Source organism: Oncorhynchus mykiss, chromosome 8 (assembly GCF_057628025.1).
Source record: "Oncorhynchus mykiss isolate SJ-2025 chromosome 8, ASM5762802v1, whole genome shotgun sequence".
NCBI lineage: Eukaryota > Metazoa > Chordata > Actinopteri > Salmoniformes > Salmonidae > Oncorhynchus > Oncorhynchus mykiss.
The window spans coordinates 40,770,793-40,785,859 of record NC_143029.1 but is presented as its reverse complement, the minus strand read 5'-3'; the positions used below and the strand labels follow the sequence as shown (position 1 = coordinate 40,785,859).

Genomic DNA, 15,067 nt, shown 5'->3' with positions numbered 1-15,067 from the left:
CTGACTTGTAATCAAACTCGCTCAGTTGGAAAAATCTTAAACTTACGCCTTTTTTCAATGCTGATTTGAATATCATTGAGTAAACAGAGGACTGTCAACATTTTTCCCCCGCAAAAAGTAATCATCAAGTTTTTCAAAAGTATCTTTAATCTCATTAAAATATTTTTTGCTGGTAACGTAACAGATTACAGTTACTTTTTTTTGTAATCCCTTACATGCAAAAAAAAAACAGATTTAATTTGAACATATTCCTCCAGTGCTAGTCTCTCTACACTGGCTTCCTGTTAAGGCTAGGGCTGATTTTAAGGTTTTACTGCTAACCTACAAAGCATTACATGCTCCTACCTATCTCTGCGTTTTGGTCCTGCTGCACATACCTACACGTACGCTACGGTCACAAAATGCAGGCCTCCTTACTGTCCCTAGCATTTCTAAGCAAACAGCTGGAGGCAGGGCTTTCTCCTATAGGACTCCATTTTTAAGGAATGGTCTGCCTATCCATGTGAGATGCAGACTCGGTCTCGACCTTTAGGTCTTTATTGAAGACCCATCTCTTCAGTAGGTCCTACGTGGGGTGTGAAGGTGAACGAAAATGCACTGGGTCGACGAACTACCCTTGCTGTCTCTGCCTGGCCGGGTCCCTTCTCTTTACTGGGATTCTCTGCCTCTAACCTTATTACTGGGGCTGAGTCACTGGCTTACTGGTGCTCTTCCACGCCGTCCCTAGGAAGGGTGCGTTGCTTGAGCGGGTTGAGTAACTGACATGATCCTGCTGTCAGGGTTGGCGCCCCCCTCGGGTTCGTGCCGTGGGGGAGATCTTCATGAGCTATACTCAGCCTTGTCTCAGGGTAGTAAGTTGGTGGTTTGAAGATATCCCTCTAGTGGTGTGGGGGCTGTGCTTTGGCAAAGTGGGTAGGGTTATATCCTGCCTGGTTGGCCCTGTCTTAGGACGGGGCCACAGTGTCTCCCGATCCCTCCTTTCTCAGCACCCAGTATTTATGCTGCAATAATTTGTGTCAGGGGCTAGGGTCTGTTATATCTGGAGTATTTATCCTGTCTTATCCGGTGTCCTGTGCGAATTTAAGTATGCTCCCTCTAATTCTCCCTCCCCTCCCATAGGACCTGAGCCATGGGATCATGCCTCAGGTCTACCTGGCCTGATGAGTGCTTTTTAGTTGTACAGTTTGTGTCATTATTTTGTTTTATATCTTATGTTTGTGGTGAAGTACATATTTCAGCTTTTATTTTAATTGTTTTTTTATTACTTTTTTTTTCTTCCTGTAAAGCACATTGCGTTCCATAACCAGTCTGAAATGTGCTATACACAGTTGAAGTCGGAAGATTACATACACTTAGGTTGGAGTCATTAAAACTAGTTTTTCAACCACTCCACAAATTTCTTGTTAACAAACTATAGTTTTAGCATGTTTACAGACAGATTATTTCACTTAAAATTAATTGTATCACAAATCCAGTGGGTCAGAAGTTTACATACACTAAGTTGACTGTGCCTTTAAACAGCTTTGAAAATTCAAGAAAAGGATGTCATGGCTTTAGAAGCTTCTGATAGGCTAATTGATATAATTTGAGTCAATTGTGTACCTGTGTATGTATTTAAAGGCCTACCTTCAAACTCAGTGCCTCTTTGATTGACATCATGGGAAAATCAAAAGAAATCAGCCAAGACCTCAGAAAAAAACTGGTTCAAGTCTGGTTCATCCTTGGGAGCAATTTCCAAACGCCTGAAGGTACCACGTTAATCTGTACAAAAAATAGTATGCAAGTATAAACACCATGGGCCCATGCAGCCATCATACCACTCAGGAAGGAGACGCGTTCTGTCTCCTAGAGATGATCGTACTTTGGCAAAGGGGGAGCTTGCAAGCCGAAGAACACCATCCCAACTGTGAAGCACGGGAGTGGCAGCATCATGTTGTGGGGGTGCTTTGCTGCAGGAGGGACTGGTGCACTTCACAAAATAGATTTTATCATGAGGAAAGAAAATTATGTGGATATATTGAAGCAACATCTCAAGACATCAGTCAGGAAGTTAAAGCTTGGTCGCAAATGGGTCTTCCAAAGGAACAATGACCCCAAGCGTACTTCCAAAGTTGTGGCAAAATGGCTTAAGGACAACAAAGTCAAGGTATTGGAGTGGCCATCACAGAGCCCTGACCTCAATCCCATAGAAAATGTGTGGGCAGAACTGAAAAAGCGTGTGCGAGCAAGGAGGCCTACCAACCTGACTCAATTACACCAGCTGTGTCAGGAGGAATGGGCCAAAATTCACCCAACTTTTTGTGGGAAGCTTGTGAAAGGCTACCCGAAACGTTTGACCCAAGTTAAACAATTTAAAGGCAATGCTACCAAATACTAATTGAGTGTATGTAAACGTCTGACCCCAGTGGGAATGAGATGAAAGAAATAAAATCTGAAATAAATCATTCTCTCTAGTATTATTCTGAGATTAAATGTCAGGAATTGTGAAAAACTGAGTTTAAATGTATTTGGCTAAGGTGTATGTAAACTTCTGACTTCAACTGTAGCTGACAACTTCTTAACTTTAGCTAATATGTATTCATTATTACAGGAAAATAAACTCACAACAAGATCATTAGTTACAAATGAATGGCAAGCTAATTACAGAAAATAGCTTACGGTTGTGACTGTGATGAAATAAAAGCAGGGCATTTTAGAACTTGGACACTGTCTCGTTGACCTAACGTTTCACCATAATTTGCAATTAAATTCATAAAAAATCCTATAATGTGATTTTCTGGATTTTTTTCTTCTCATTTTGTCTGTCTGTCTGTCTGTTGAAGTGTACCTATGATGAAAATTACAGGCCTCTCATCTTTTTAAGAGGGAGAACTTTCACAATTGGTGGCTGACTAAATACTTTTTTGCCCCACTGTAAATGTTAAGTTGCCTATTGTTTTTGTCAATGTAGTTTTTGTGTAAAAAAAATGTAATAAAGTAATATTTTATATTACAAAAAAAGGTAATTGTCTGCTTTACTACAAATTGCTCAGGGAAACTCAATGATAAGTGGATTGCGGTCTTCAAGGACAAAACACGCCAGCCCAGAGAGAAGCAGGCTCAAGATCTACTCTTGGAAGTGCAGGTATAGTTTGAAATGACTCTGCTGGTGGTGCCTCAGATGCTCATTAATTTCTATCCTGAAACAATCAAGTTATTCACTAAACAATCTTCTCTCCAGATACACAAGGTGACATCGATTTAAGACTTCTGCCAGTGGTCCTCCCAACACCAGTCTACAAGATAGGCAGGAAGACATTCCGACCCAGCTTCAAAGAGACCAGAAAGCCCTTCATTGACTTGCAGTCTGTAAGTTTAAATAGGGGATAGACATTGGGAGATTGATGGGGAAATTAGATGGTATTTTGTAAACCTTGAAAGAAAGGAACAGCATTCCAAAATCTGTTACTCTTAACTGCACACTCCAAGACATTATGAATGTTTCCATCCAATTTGTGACAGATTCTAAAATCTGCATAAAACAATATGCACATTTTCCCACCGGAGATGTTTCCAGCAAATGTACTTTCTGTGTATAAAAGGCTGCGAGTGATGACATAATGCACTTAAAAAATTACTTTTGCCTTCAAATTCCATCGCATTTTCAACTCTACTGATGGTTTTGTCACAAACTGTTGCATTACGTAGCAAATGTGCCCACTATGGTCTTAGCACATGCGCTCTCTAGCCAACAGCTCACACATACAGTGGTGGTAGGCTATCAACATTGAGATTATTATGAATAAGAGCGATATTATTTGTATATCAAATGCCAGCCAAGTATCAATCATCGTGTCAATAGAATAACACCTTTAATATTTATTGGAAATGAGCATCAAGTTCATCACCTTGCACATTCAACATCCTGTGAAGTTCATCATCATTTAATTAATCTGTAGCACATGGTGAGGAGGAATAATGGTCTGGGGCTGTTTGTCATGGGTCAGGCTAGCCCCCCTTAGTTCCAGTGAAGGGAAATCGTAATGCTACAGCATACAATGACATTCTATATGATTCTGTGCTTCCAACTTTGTGGCAACAGTTTGGGGGAGGTCCTTCCTGTTTCTGCAAGACAATATCCCTGTGCACAAAGCGAGGTTGATACAGAAATAGTTTGTCGAGATCAGTGAGGAAGAACCATATAGGGCAACGCAACATTGGTCCAGTATCGTCTGGGTTAGGGTTTGGCCGGCATTGTAAATACAAATTTGTTCTTAACTCACTTGCCTAGCTAAATAAAGGTAACTTCACTGGCCTGCATAGAGCCCTGCAACAACTCCATATTAATGTCCATGATTTTGGAATGGGATGTTCAACGAACAGATGTCCACATACTTTTAGTCATGCTTGACTCCAAGTTTACTTCGATATGATGGTTATTATATTAATATTTGAGCATAAAGGATTCCACTGCCATTTCTCCTTAATTCATTCTAATGACACAAAAAGATCCCACCATGTCGAATGAACAAATTGTCTGTAGGCATTTATACAATTGTACAGGTATTTTCTGTTTCCACAGCCCGGTGGTGACTTTTTTTCATGGTTCAGGTAATTAATCCGCATGAAATGGTTGGATGAATTCAGAACCATTGATGTTTTCCACTTACATTACAGCCTTATTCTAAAATGTATCAAATTGCTTTTTTCCCCTCATCAATCTGCACACAATACCCCATAATGACAAAGCAAAAACAGGTTTTCACAAATGTTTGCTAATTAATACATAAAAAAACTGAAATATCACCTTTACATAAGTATTCAGACCCTTTACTCAGTACTTTGTTGAAGCACCTTTGGCAGCGATTACTGCATCGATTCTTCTTGGGTATGACACTACTAGCTTGGCACACCTGCATTTGTGGAGTTTCTCCCATTCTTCTCTGCAGATCCTCTCAAGCTCTGTCAGGTTGGATGGCGAGCGTCGCTGCACAGCTATCTTACGGTCTCTCCAGAGATGTTTGACCAGGTTCAAGTCCGGGCTCTGGCTGGGCCACTCAAGGACATTCAGAGACTTCAGCCACTCCTGCCTTGTCTTGGCTGTGTGTTTAGAGTCATTGTCCTGTTGGAAGGTGAATATTCACCCCAGTCTGAGGTTTTGAGTGCTCTGGCGCAGGTTTTCATCAAGGATCTCTCTGTACTTTTCTCAGTTCATCTTTCCCTTGATCTTGACTAGTCTCCCAGTCCCTGCCACTGAAAAACATCCCCACTGCATGATGCTGCCACCACCATGCTTCACCGTAGGGATTGTGCCAGTTTTCCTCCAGATGTGACGCTTGGCATTCAGGCCAGAGTTCAATCTTGGTTTGATCAGACCTGAGCATCTTGTTTCTCATCATCTGAGAGTCTTTAGGTGGCTTTGGCAAACTGCAAGCAGGGCTGTTATGTGCCTTCTACTGGGGAGTGGCTTCCATCTGGACAATCTACCATAAAGGCCTTCTGGTATGTTGTGTAGATTTTGAGAAAAAGTCAAGGGGGCTGAATACTTTCAGAATGCACTGTATCTATATTTTAATATACTTTTGAGGAATTTACGAGGCATTGCAAGACAAGACATTGCGAGACACAGATTATCAAGATTTAGCCTATGGGCACGGTCTGTCTGTCTGCCCGTCCTTTCGCTCCATCGCTGGCTTTTTTCTTTGCTATGAAAGATGCAAGTGTGTGTTCAGTCTTCAGTCTGTTGCGTGTAGAATAGCTTAGCCTACTCATTGATAGCTTCTACTTTGGCTAACTTGTGAGACATTGCAAGCCAAGGACCAGGTCAACAAGTGAAGGACCCAGCTGAAGAACTCTGTTCAGGAGCTGAGAGAGAGCCTTGCCACAGTGATGATGAGGAGAGAGCTAATGCAGGTAAAGGAGGAGATGGCAAAGATGAGAGAGATGGCCTGTCATCAAGAGGGTGCTGCAGCATTGTAGAGACTCCTAGAGAGGAGCTGCAGCAAAAATGTCTTAAAACCTGTTTTTGCTTTGCCATTATGGAGTATTGTGTGTAGATTGATGAGGTATGTGGAAAAAGCAAAGGGGTATGAATACTTTCCGAATGCATTGTATATGTGAACAGTAACCCGAGGAAGATTTTATGTAGTATAAATGTACGTGTTCTAAACTTCCATAATAAGCACAATGTCTTAAATAAAAGCCAAAATGCTCCCAGTTGGCGCAGTGGTCTAAGGCACTGCATCTCAGTGCTAGCTGTGCCACCAGAGACTCTGGGTTCGAGCCCAGGCTCTGTCGCAGCCGGCCGCGACCAGGAGGTCCATGGGGCGACGCACAATTGGCCTAGCGTCGTCCGGGTTAGGCCAGTAGGGATATCCTTGTCTCATCTCTCACTAGCGACTCCTGTGGCGGGCCGGGTGCAGTGCACGCTGACCAGGTCGCTAGGTGTACGTGTTTCCTCCCGACACATTGGTGTGGCTGGCTTCCGGGTTGGATGCGCGCTGTGTTAAGACACAGTGCGGCTTGGTTGCGTTGTGTTTCGGAGGACGCATGGCTCTCAACCTTCGTCTCTCCCGAGCCTGAGTTGTAGCAATGAGACAAGACAGTAACTACTAACAATGTCCACCAAAATTAGACAAATGTATGCTTGCCAGGGTTGCAATCTCAGCCTGTGCTTTTTAATATTTACATCAACAACTTGACCACTATACTAGAAAAATACTCAGCCCCTGTTGTTATTCTCCACAATTCAGAGGTTAATTGCTTGCTCTATGCAGATGACCTGTGCCTGCTGTCACCCACAGCATATGGCCTACAGCAGAGCTTGGACCTGATAGAGCAATACTGCCAAACCTGGGCCCTGGCAGTAAACCCCAAAAAGCCCAAAATAAATGATTTTCCAGAGAAGATCCAGATCTCAGGGAATTAGACAAATTCTCAATTGGTACAAAATACTGTACTGCAAATATGAAATACCTATTCAAATTTGGCTAAAACCAATTTAATGTGTCATTGAACCAATTGCACTTCATTGCAGCAAGGTATAGTACAAACACCCCATTGAAATCCTGCATGCAGAGTTCTGTAATATTCTTCTACATGTCCAGGAGGAAAACTACCAACAATTTATGCACGGCAGAATTAGCCCAATATCCACTAATAATGAAAATGTAAAAAAGAGCAATTACAGTACATTTTGGAAACATCTCAAATACAGTGACCCCCTCTCATATCATAACCAAGCCCTGCAATGGCTGAGAAAAAAAGGAATCCCCTCATCCAGCTGGTCCTGGGGAGTTCATAAACTTGTTATACTAACCCACTGAAGCCTCAGGACCAGAACATACAATCAATCAGAATAAATAAAAAAATACCTCTCTGATGATAATAGGCTACCTGTCCTGTTGGGGGAGGACACAGAGAGCTGTGGGTTGGCAGCGCACTACAATGCTGCCTGCCATAAGATGAGAGACAGTGTCTGACAGACCAACCAACCTGCAGATGTCTTCTACACCATTGTTATTGTCCATTGTATGGTTATTTCTACTCTTGATTATTGTTGTTACTTGATTGTCCCATTGACAATCTTGATCATTATTATTTTAAGTATGTTAATATTGTAAATGTATAACTTTATTTCCAAAGTAAGTTTTTGTCAATATGTGCATCGTCATGCCAACAAAGCAATCTGAACTGAGAGAGTAAGCGAGAGATATGCAACAGGTTGCGTGTGCAATCTACAGCGGGAATTTACAAACTAAGCATGTTTGTTTCCTCAGTCTGCCAAGATCAGAGGCAGTAGGGATGACTAGGGATGTTCTCTTGATAAGTGTGTGTCCTGCTAAGCATTCAAAAAATGTAATGAGTACTTTTGGGTGTGAGAGAAAATGTATGGAGTAAAAAGTACATTATTTTCTTTAAGAATGTAGTGAAGTAAAAGCAAAAGTTGTCAAAAATATAAATAGGAAAGTAAAGTACAGGTACCCCAAAAAACGACTTAAGTAGTACTTTAAAGTAGTTTTACTTAAGTACTTTACACCACTGACTGAGACTGCAATAAAAGTAGAGCCCGTATTAACCATCATCATCATCATTATGGTAGTCACAATTAGCGTCAGGAAATGTCAAATTCATTCACAACCATTGTCATCCGCCTACAGGCTAATGTTCTATAGCTGCAATTTGCTCTAATTGGCTAACTTTGACTCCATCTGCTCCAAAGCAAAGCCTGGATAGACAGCTAAGCTAACGCTAAGCGCTAACCCAAAGGTAGTGGGTGAAATTTACCTTCATTAATACTGAACCAACTGACATTTTGGAACAGAATGAGAATAACAAGAGGAAAATCGATGCTGCGCTGCCAATAGCACACGACTGCTCTCAGAAAACAGCCTTGAGAAATTGCTGAGAGAGTAAGAAATCTACAAGACAACGAACCCAATCGATCTCACAGGGCAAAAACATTAATTTCTCAAAGCCAGATGGACTGGGATTTTAAACGTCTCGCACTCTATCCATTTCCATCTCGGTCTGTCTCCCTCTTTCTACATTTCCCTCTCCGTCTCTCTCTAGCTTTCTATTCCCCTCTCTCCATTTCCCTGTCTGCCTCTCTCTATTTCCATCTGTCTATCTACCAATCTCTCTATCTCCCTCTCTGTCTCTCTCATCACCTATTAGAGGGCAGGAAATAACTTCCACAAAGCTAAGGGATGGCCTGTGGGGCTTGGAGACTAATACACAAAATTAAGTAGGGATGAACAGTCACACAAGAGCTCTCAGACTGGAAGAGAGAGAGAGAGAGGTCCACTGCTGTAACCTAAGCAGTACTGAGAGTATTGGATGTGAAGGACTCCCACAGTAGACAGCCACAGTATTCCCCCAGGGCACCACACACACACAGGGGACCTTTGCCTAGGACTCTTGTTCTTGGTGGTAAATAAAAACTAAATCCAACCCAGAAGGAGGAAGAATGGATTTTTCCCAACTTGTCCCTCAAGCCTCCTGTGTCCTCCTCCCTGAGAGCTCTGCTGGAGGTAGAACTCACATCCCTAAGTGCTTCTGATCTCTTATTCCCTAAACACTCCCTCTCTTAATACCTACTCTGACACTCTATCCTACACTCCACACTCTCCATGACCCTTCTCCCATCACATGAAAGCTGAACAGAATCTGAAACTTTATACAGTACAGTTGGTATACTGTTTGTGTATGTTTTTGCTGTGTGTGTGTCTGTGTGTTCTGGGTGAGGTGTTTACCTCCTGCTAGACACCCACTTCGCAGAGCAATATAGTTTCCCTTGACGCATGGGCCAATTCATTTACAAGTGAATAGGAAGTCTTGTTCTATTCTGTTCAGTGATGAAAACAGACAGACGTAAGACATTTAGCATACAGGTGGATTCGGTAGAGAGCCATGCTGCTCTGTGGCAGAGCGGAGCAGGGGGTGTGGTGGCTGTCAGATCATGTTAACCATGGGCGTGACAGCACAGAGAAGCATCACAGCAGCTGGTGTCAGGGCACATTTTTCAACAGCGTGAAGAGCCAAAAACAGCTCTGCCAAGCAGTGTTGAGCTCTACAGTTACACACTATACAGCGCAGGATGCAATGCACACAGACAGATCTTTAGCATGGTCACATGTTCTACTGTACTCACATGTTCTACTATACTCAAACAGGTAAGGTGTGCAAACCCAAACACTTGGACTAAAGGCAAATCTTTCTAAACAACATATTTTACAGGAATTAATTGGCATTTGTTCTTATTCAAATATTTCAAAACAACATATTTCTTCATCCCTTCGGCATTCTGGTGGAGGGGAGGATGCATTTGACATATACATATTTGAACAGGGTCTCTGGGTTTGTGTGAGTCTATCTGTTTCTCTGGATTGCAGGGACAACAGCAGAAGTAGCAGGTGCTGTATCTCTGTTAGAGTACCTTCCTTTAGCCCTCTGATGACATCTACAGTGGTTCCTCCTTTAAAAGTTGCGAGCTTACACCGCGGGACTTCCCCTCTTTCCACAGGGATTCTCTGCCTCTGACCCTATTACAGGGGCTGAGTCACTGGCTTACTGGTGCTCTTTCATAAGTGTCTCCTGACCCCTCTTGTCTCAGCCTGCAGTATTTATGCTACAGTAGTTTGTGTCGGAACAAACATTTGTTGTCTAACATGGAGACCTGGGAGTGACACCAGATGAAGATCATCAAAAGTAAGTGATTAATTTTAATGCTGTTTCTAACTTTTGTGACACTCTCCTTGGTTGGAAAATGGCTGTGTGGGTTTCTGTGGCTAGGAGCTGACCTAACATAATCGCAAAGTGTGCTTTTGCCGTAAAGCCTTTTTGAAATCTGACACAGCGGTTGCATTAAGGAGAAGTTTATCTGTATTCTTATGTTTAACACTTGTATCTTTTATCAATGTTTATGATGAGTATTTCTGTTATTTGATGTGGCTCTCTGCACTTCCACCGGATGTTTGTTTGAGACAATGCATTTCTGAACATAACACACCAATTTCAAATGAGGTTTTTGGACATAAAGATTAACTTTATCGAACAAAACACACATTTATTGTGTAGCATGAAGTCCTGTGAGTGCCATCTGATGAAGATCATCAAAGGTTAGTGATTCATTTAATCGCTATTTCTGACTTTGTGAGCCCTAGCCTTGGCTGGAAAATGGCTGTATGGTTTTCTGTGACTGGGTGCTGACCTAACAATTGTTTGGTGAGCTTTTGCCGTAAAGCCTATTTGAAATCGGACACTGTGGCTGGATTTCCAAGAAGTTTATCTTTAAAATGGTGGATCATGTTTGAGGAATTTTAATTATGGGATTTCTGTTGTTTTGAATTTGGCGCCCTGCAATTTCACTGGCTGTTGTCGAGGTGGGACGTTAACTGGCTGAGGTAGACTATGAGGCTTTATTAGGCCTACTTACAATTGCAACTGGTCAAAAATGTTGCATCCTACATAAAACAATTATTTAAAGAAGAAAAGTCTGCATGTTCGATCTAAGCAATGTAAATAATAATTAAAAGCGCATATTTATAAATTCCAAACTCTAAAACTAATTGGAAAGGTAGGTACAAATTATGTGTGACACAATAAAGAACGTAAACAAGATGTAAACAAGATGCTGCATTTTAATTTACAGTAGTGATGGACAACTGAAGGCATTTTGAAAACAGGTTTTCAAACACTTTTTCACAACTGTAGCCCATCACGCAAATGTTTCCTATTAGCAGGACAATAGACTTTTTATAACCCGGCTACTGTTGTGAAAATCCTCCAACTTGCAATGTATTCGATACATGCAAGTTTCTTCAGCTGTCTTCTTAGAGTGATGTTGATGTCGTGTCATTATGCCAACAGATTACATATTGCCTTTGCCGATCGCTCGTCATCTTCATTCATGAGTGAGTCGATTGCTTGAATAGTCTCGCTGGAAATGAAATACAATGTGAAAATGTGCAGCATACAGTAAAGACCAGCAGTCAATTTATTTAAGCATTATTTTTAGCATTATTAGGCCTACATTAAAGTATCATAGCCTCCTGTACCTGTTCATTTTCCTGGGCTTTCAAGTTCGGCGTAAAACAGGCATCTGATGATAGTGTTTGCGAACGGCACAGTCCTTGACCAAAATCCCCAAGTCCACCAGTATTTTTTAAATGTCTCCAGTAGATTTTCCGTTCCTCCTGAAAGCCCTTAATCTGCTCACTTGAATAGAGATACTGGTCATGGTGCTACAGTATAATGAAAGTGAGGACAAGCGGCAATCTTCTGTATACTTACAGCCTATTGTAAAGTGGCTGAAAGTCACACCTTTCCTCACTCCACCCAAAACTCCACCCTTAACACAGTTAACATTCAAAAACGAGTTGTTAATAAAAAATATAAAATCACGGTACCTTTCTGCTCATCTGCTGAATGTGCGTTGGTCCAGAGCCAGGTGGTATTGGTGGAAAGTCGCTCCTCATTAGCGGAGAGTCAGGCAGTATTGGCGGAGAGTCAGGTGGAGAATGACGCGTTGAAAAGGGCAACTCCACCTCCGACAGGCAGAGTCAACATACATTGCGGGTTCGTCAGGTCGTCGGTTCACCCTGACATTTCCATTCCTCTTCTGACAACAGAACTTGACCACAAATGCTCACCAGGCACAGCAAGGGCCGCCCTGACCGTTATATAGTTCTGCTATTCCAAGGATGTGTAACCAAAGAGATACCACAAGTGGGCACAGAATACAAACTGGGATGGATCCCGAGGCAAATGTGGCTTACCAGTGAACATCCAGGTGTTCATCATTAATACTGTGTCTCAGAAGTTTCCGTCCATGACTGATGCAACCCGAAAATAGCATTAAAGACAGAGTTAATGAGTACTTGAGGTCACCGAGAAAGTCTGGACATGGCCTGCTAACCCTTTTGTAAGTAATTAGGCACTTTCCCATGTTTACTACAGTATTTACTGTATGCTATGTTTACTTGTCAGACTGCACAAGTAAATAAAACAAGAAAAAATATATAGCCTAATAAACAAATGCAGGTGGCTTGTATCTTCAAAGTGCTTTAAATGCTTTATTATCCATATGTAAAAGCATATTCTGTACAGTACTGTTTTTCTTCATCAGCTTTTGTTAATGATATAATGATAAAAATACTCTTTCAAAATGCTGATGTTTATTTAGTTATTGTTCAAATATGCCATGATACTCTTGAAATTTGTTGATTGAATACAAGCAAGTGATATCTACTTTTTTTCCTTTTTCTCACTCACTCTAGGTTAAATGAAAATGAAATCTCCAAAATATCGTTACTTTTTAACCTTTCTGATCTCCCCATCCCGGATCCGGGTTCGTGAATACAGACTCAAGCTCATTACCATAACGCAACGTTAACTATTCATGAAAATCGCAAATGAAATGAAATAAATATGCTAGCTCTCAAGCTTAGCCTTTTGTTAACAACACTGTCATCTCAGATTTTCAAAATATGCTTCTCAACCATTGCAAAACAATCATTTGTGTAACAGTATTGATGGCTAACGTAGCATTTAGCATTAGCATTCAGCTGGCAACATTTACACAAAAAAACAGAAAAGCATTCAAAAAAATCATTTACCTTTGAAGAACTTCAGATGTTTTCATTGAGGAGACTCTCAGATAGCAAATGTTCAGTTTTTCCTGAAAGATTATTTGTTTAGGACAAATCGCTCCGTTTTCTGCGTCACGTTTAGCTATGAAAAAACCCCTGTATCCAGGATTGTGTAAATCTATCAGCAAGCTCATTAGCATAACACAACGTTAACTATTTATGAAAATCGCAAATGAAATGAAATAAATATGCCATCTCTCAAGCTTAGCCTTTTGTAAACAACACTGTCATCTCAGATTTTCAAAATATGCTTCTCAACCATAGGAAAACAATCATTTGTGTAAAAGTAGCTAGCTAGAGTTAGCATTTCGCGTTAGCATTTAGCGTTAGCATTAGCGTTAGCATCCAACACGCAACATTAACAAAAACATAAAAGCCTTCAAATAAAATCATTTACCTTTGAAGAACTTCTGATGTTTTCAATGAGGATACTCTCAGTTAGATAGCAGATGCTCAGTTTTTCCAAAAAGATTCCTTGTGTATTAGAAATAGCTCCGTTTTATACATCACATTTGGCTACCAAAAAAAATCCATAAATTCAGTCCTCAAAACGCAAACTTTTTTCCAAATTAACTCCATAATATCGACTGAAAACATGGCAAACGTTGTTTAGAATCAATCCTCAAGGTGTTTTTCACATATCTCTTCATTGATACATCGTTCTTGGAAACATGCTTTCTCTCCTGAATCCCAGGAGAAAATGCCTGCACCTGAAGATTACGCACAAATTTAGACAAAGGACACCGGGCGGACCTCTGGAAAATGTAGTCTCTTATGGCCAATCTTCCAATGATATGCCTACAAATACGTCACAATGCTGCTAAGACCTTGGGCGAACGACAGAAAGTGTAGGCTCATTCCTTGCGCAATCACAGCCATATAAGGAGAGAATGGAAAACAGAGCTTCAGAAATTCTGCTAATTCCTGGGTGATGCATCATCTTGGTTTCGCCTGTAGAATGAGTTCTGGGGCACTTACAGACAAAATCTTTGCAGATTCTGAAACTTCAGAGTGTTTTCTTTCCAAAACTGTCAAGAATATGCATAGTCGAGCATCTTTTCGTGACAAAATATCGCGCTTAAAACGGGAACGTTTTTTATCCAAAAATGAAATAGCGCCCCTAGAGCTCTAACTGGTTAAACAAAGTGATTATTATTATTAATACATTTAGAATTATATAAAAGCCCCTGAGGATCTGTGAGAATATCTAACGGAAAATGCCCATTAGATATTAATTTAGAGTCCTCCAATCCTCTAAATGTAATTATTGGCAGAGAATCACGTCATTGAAAAAAAAAATTGTTTGATATACTGTAGGCGAAATTAGTCTCACTAGTGTTGAGTAATGTTTAATGAAGGCAAAACATTTAGAATCCTCCAATCCTGTAGCCTACTCCCAACCGTTATGTCGTACTGGCTTTATTTACAAATTAGTGAGAATGTCTCACCCCATGTTCAAGAATTTCCTTTTTCTCACTCACTCTAGGTTAAATGAAAATGAACGGGGATTTGAACCCTGTGAACCCACTTATTCCGCATTTTGTAGTATACATCACATTTATGTTGTGAAAACATCACAACTATGAAATAACACATATGGAATCAGTTAAGAAGAACGACAGCCTACTCCTTCCTCCAGGTCGGGGTTCTCTGCACCACACAGGGCTTCTTTAGTTAAATATCCCAGTACTGTACTGCCTACCGTCACGTTGTACAGCGACATATTTTCCGTTCCATTCTAACAGATACCCAGAGGGTTTTTCATGGAATAGAAACACCATAATATTAATCAAATTAATTTAGCAAGTACCAGTCAAAAGTTTAGACACACCTATTCATTCCAGGATTTTTCTTTATTTATACTATTTTCTACATTGTAGAATAATAGTGAAGACATTACAACTGTGAAATAACACATATGGAATCAGTTCTTACAA

At 40.8% G+C, this 15,067-nt stretch overlaps 1 protein-coding gene and 1 long non-coding RNA gene across 18 annotated transcripts in view; both read right to left on the bottom strand.

Moving 5' to 3' along the window:
* LOC110530920 (actin-binding protein WASF1) overlaps positions 1 to 15,067 on the bottom strand; it is a 152,986-nt gene that overhangs the window by 41,712 nt on the left and 96,207 nt on the right. The window contains exons 1-3 of one of the 17 annotated variants that reach the window (XM_090243438.1): positions 13,528 to 14,237; positions 13,098 to 13,159; positions 11,889 to 12,314 (exon numbers count right to left, since the gene is read on the bottom strand). The exons of 12 other annotated variants lie outside the window; for them this stretch is intronic. The gene's annotated coding sequence lies outside the window, so the exon portion shown is untranslated. Of the gene's footprint in view, positions 1 to 11,888; positions 12,315 to 13,097; positions 13,160 to 13,527; positions 14,239 to 15,067 lie in introns of those variants that run through there. 4 more of the 17 variants (XM_090243439.1, XM_090243440.1, XM_090243441.1 and 1 more) reach the window with 4 other exon arrangements.
* On the bottom strand, positions 1,240 to 11,878 carry LOC149981652 (uncharacterized). The gene is made up of 2 exons (XR_016497790.1): positions 11,538 to 11,878; positions 1,240 to 11,419 (listed from the first exon to the last, which is right to left on the bottom strand). It is a non-coding gene; the product is annotated as an uncharacterized LOC149981652 (long non-coding RNA).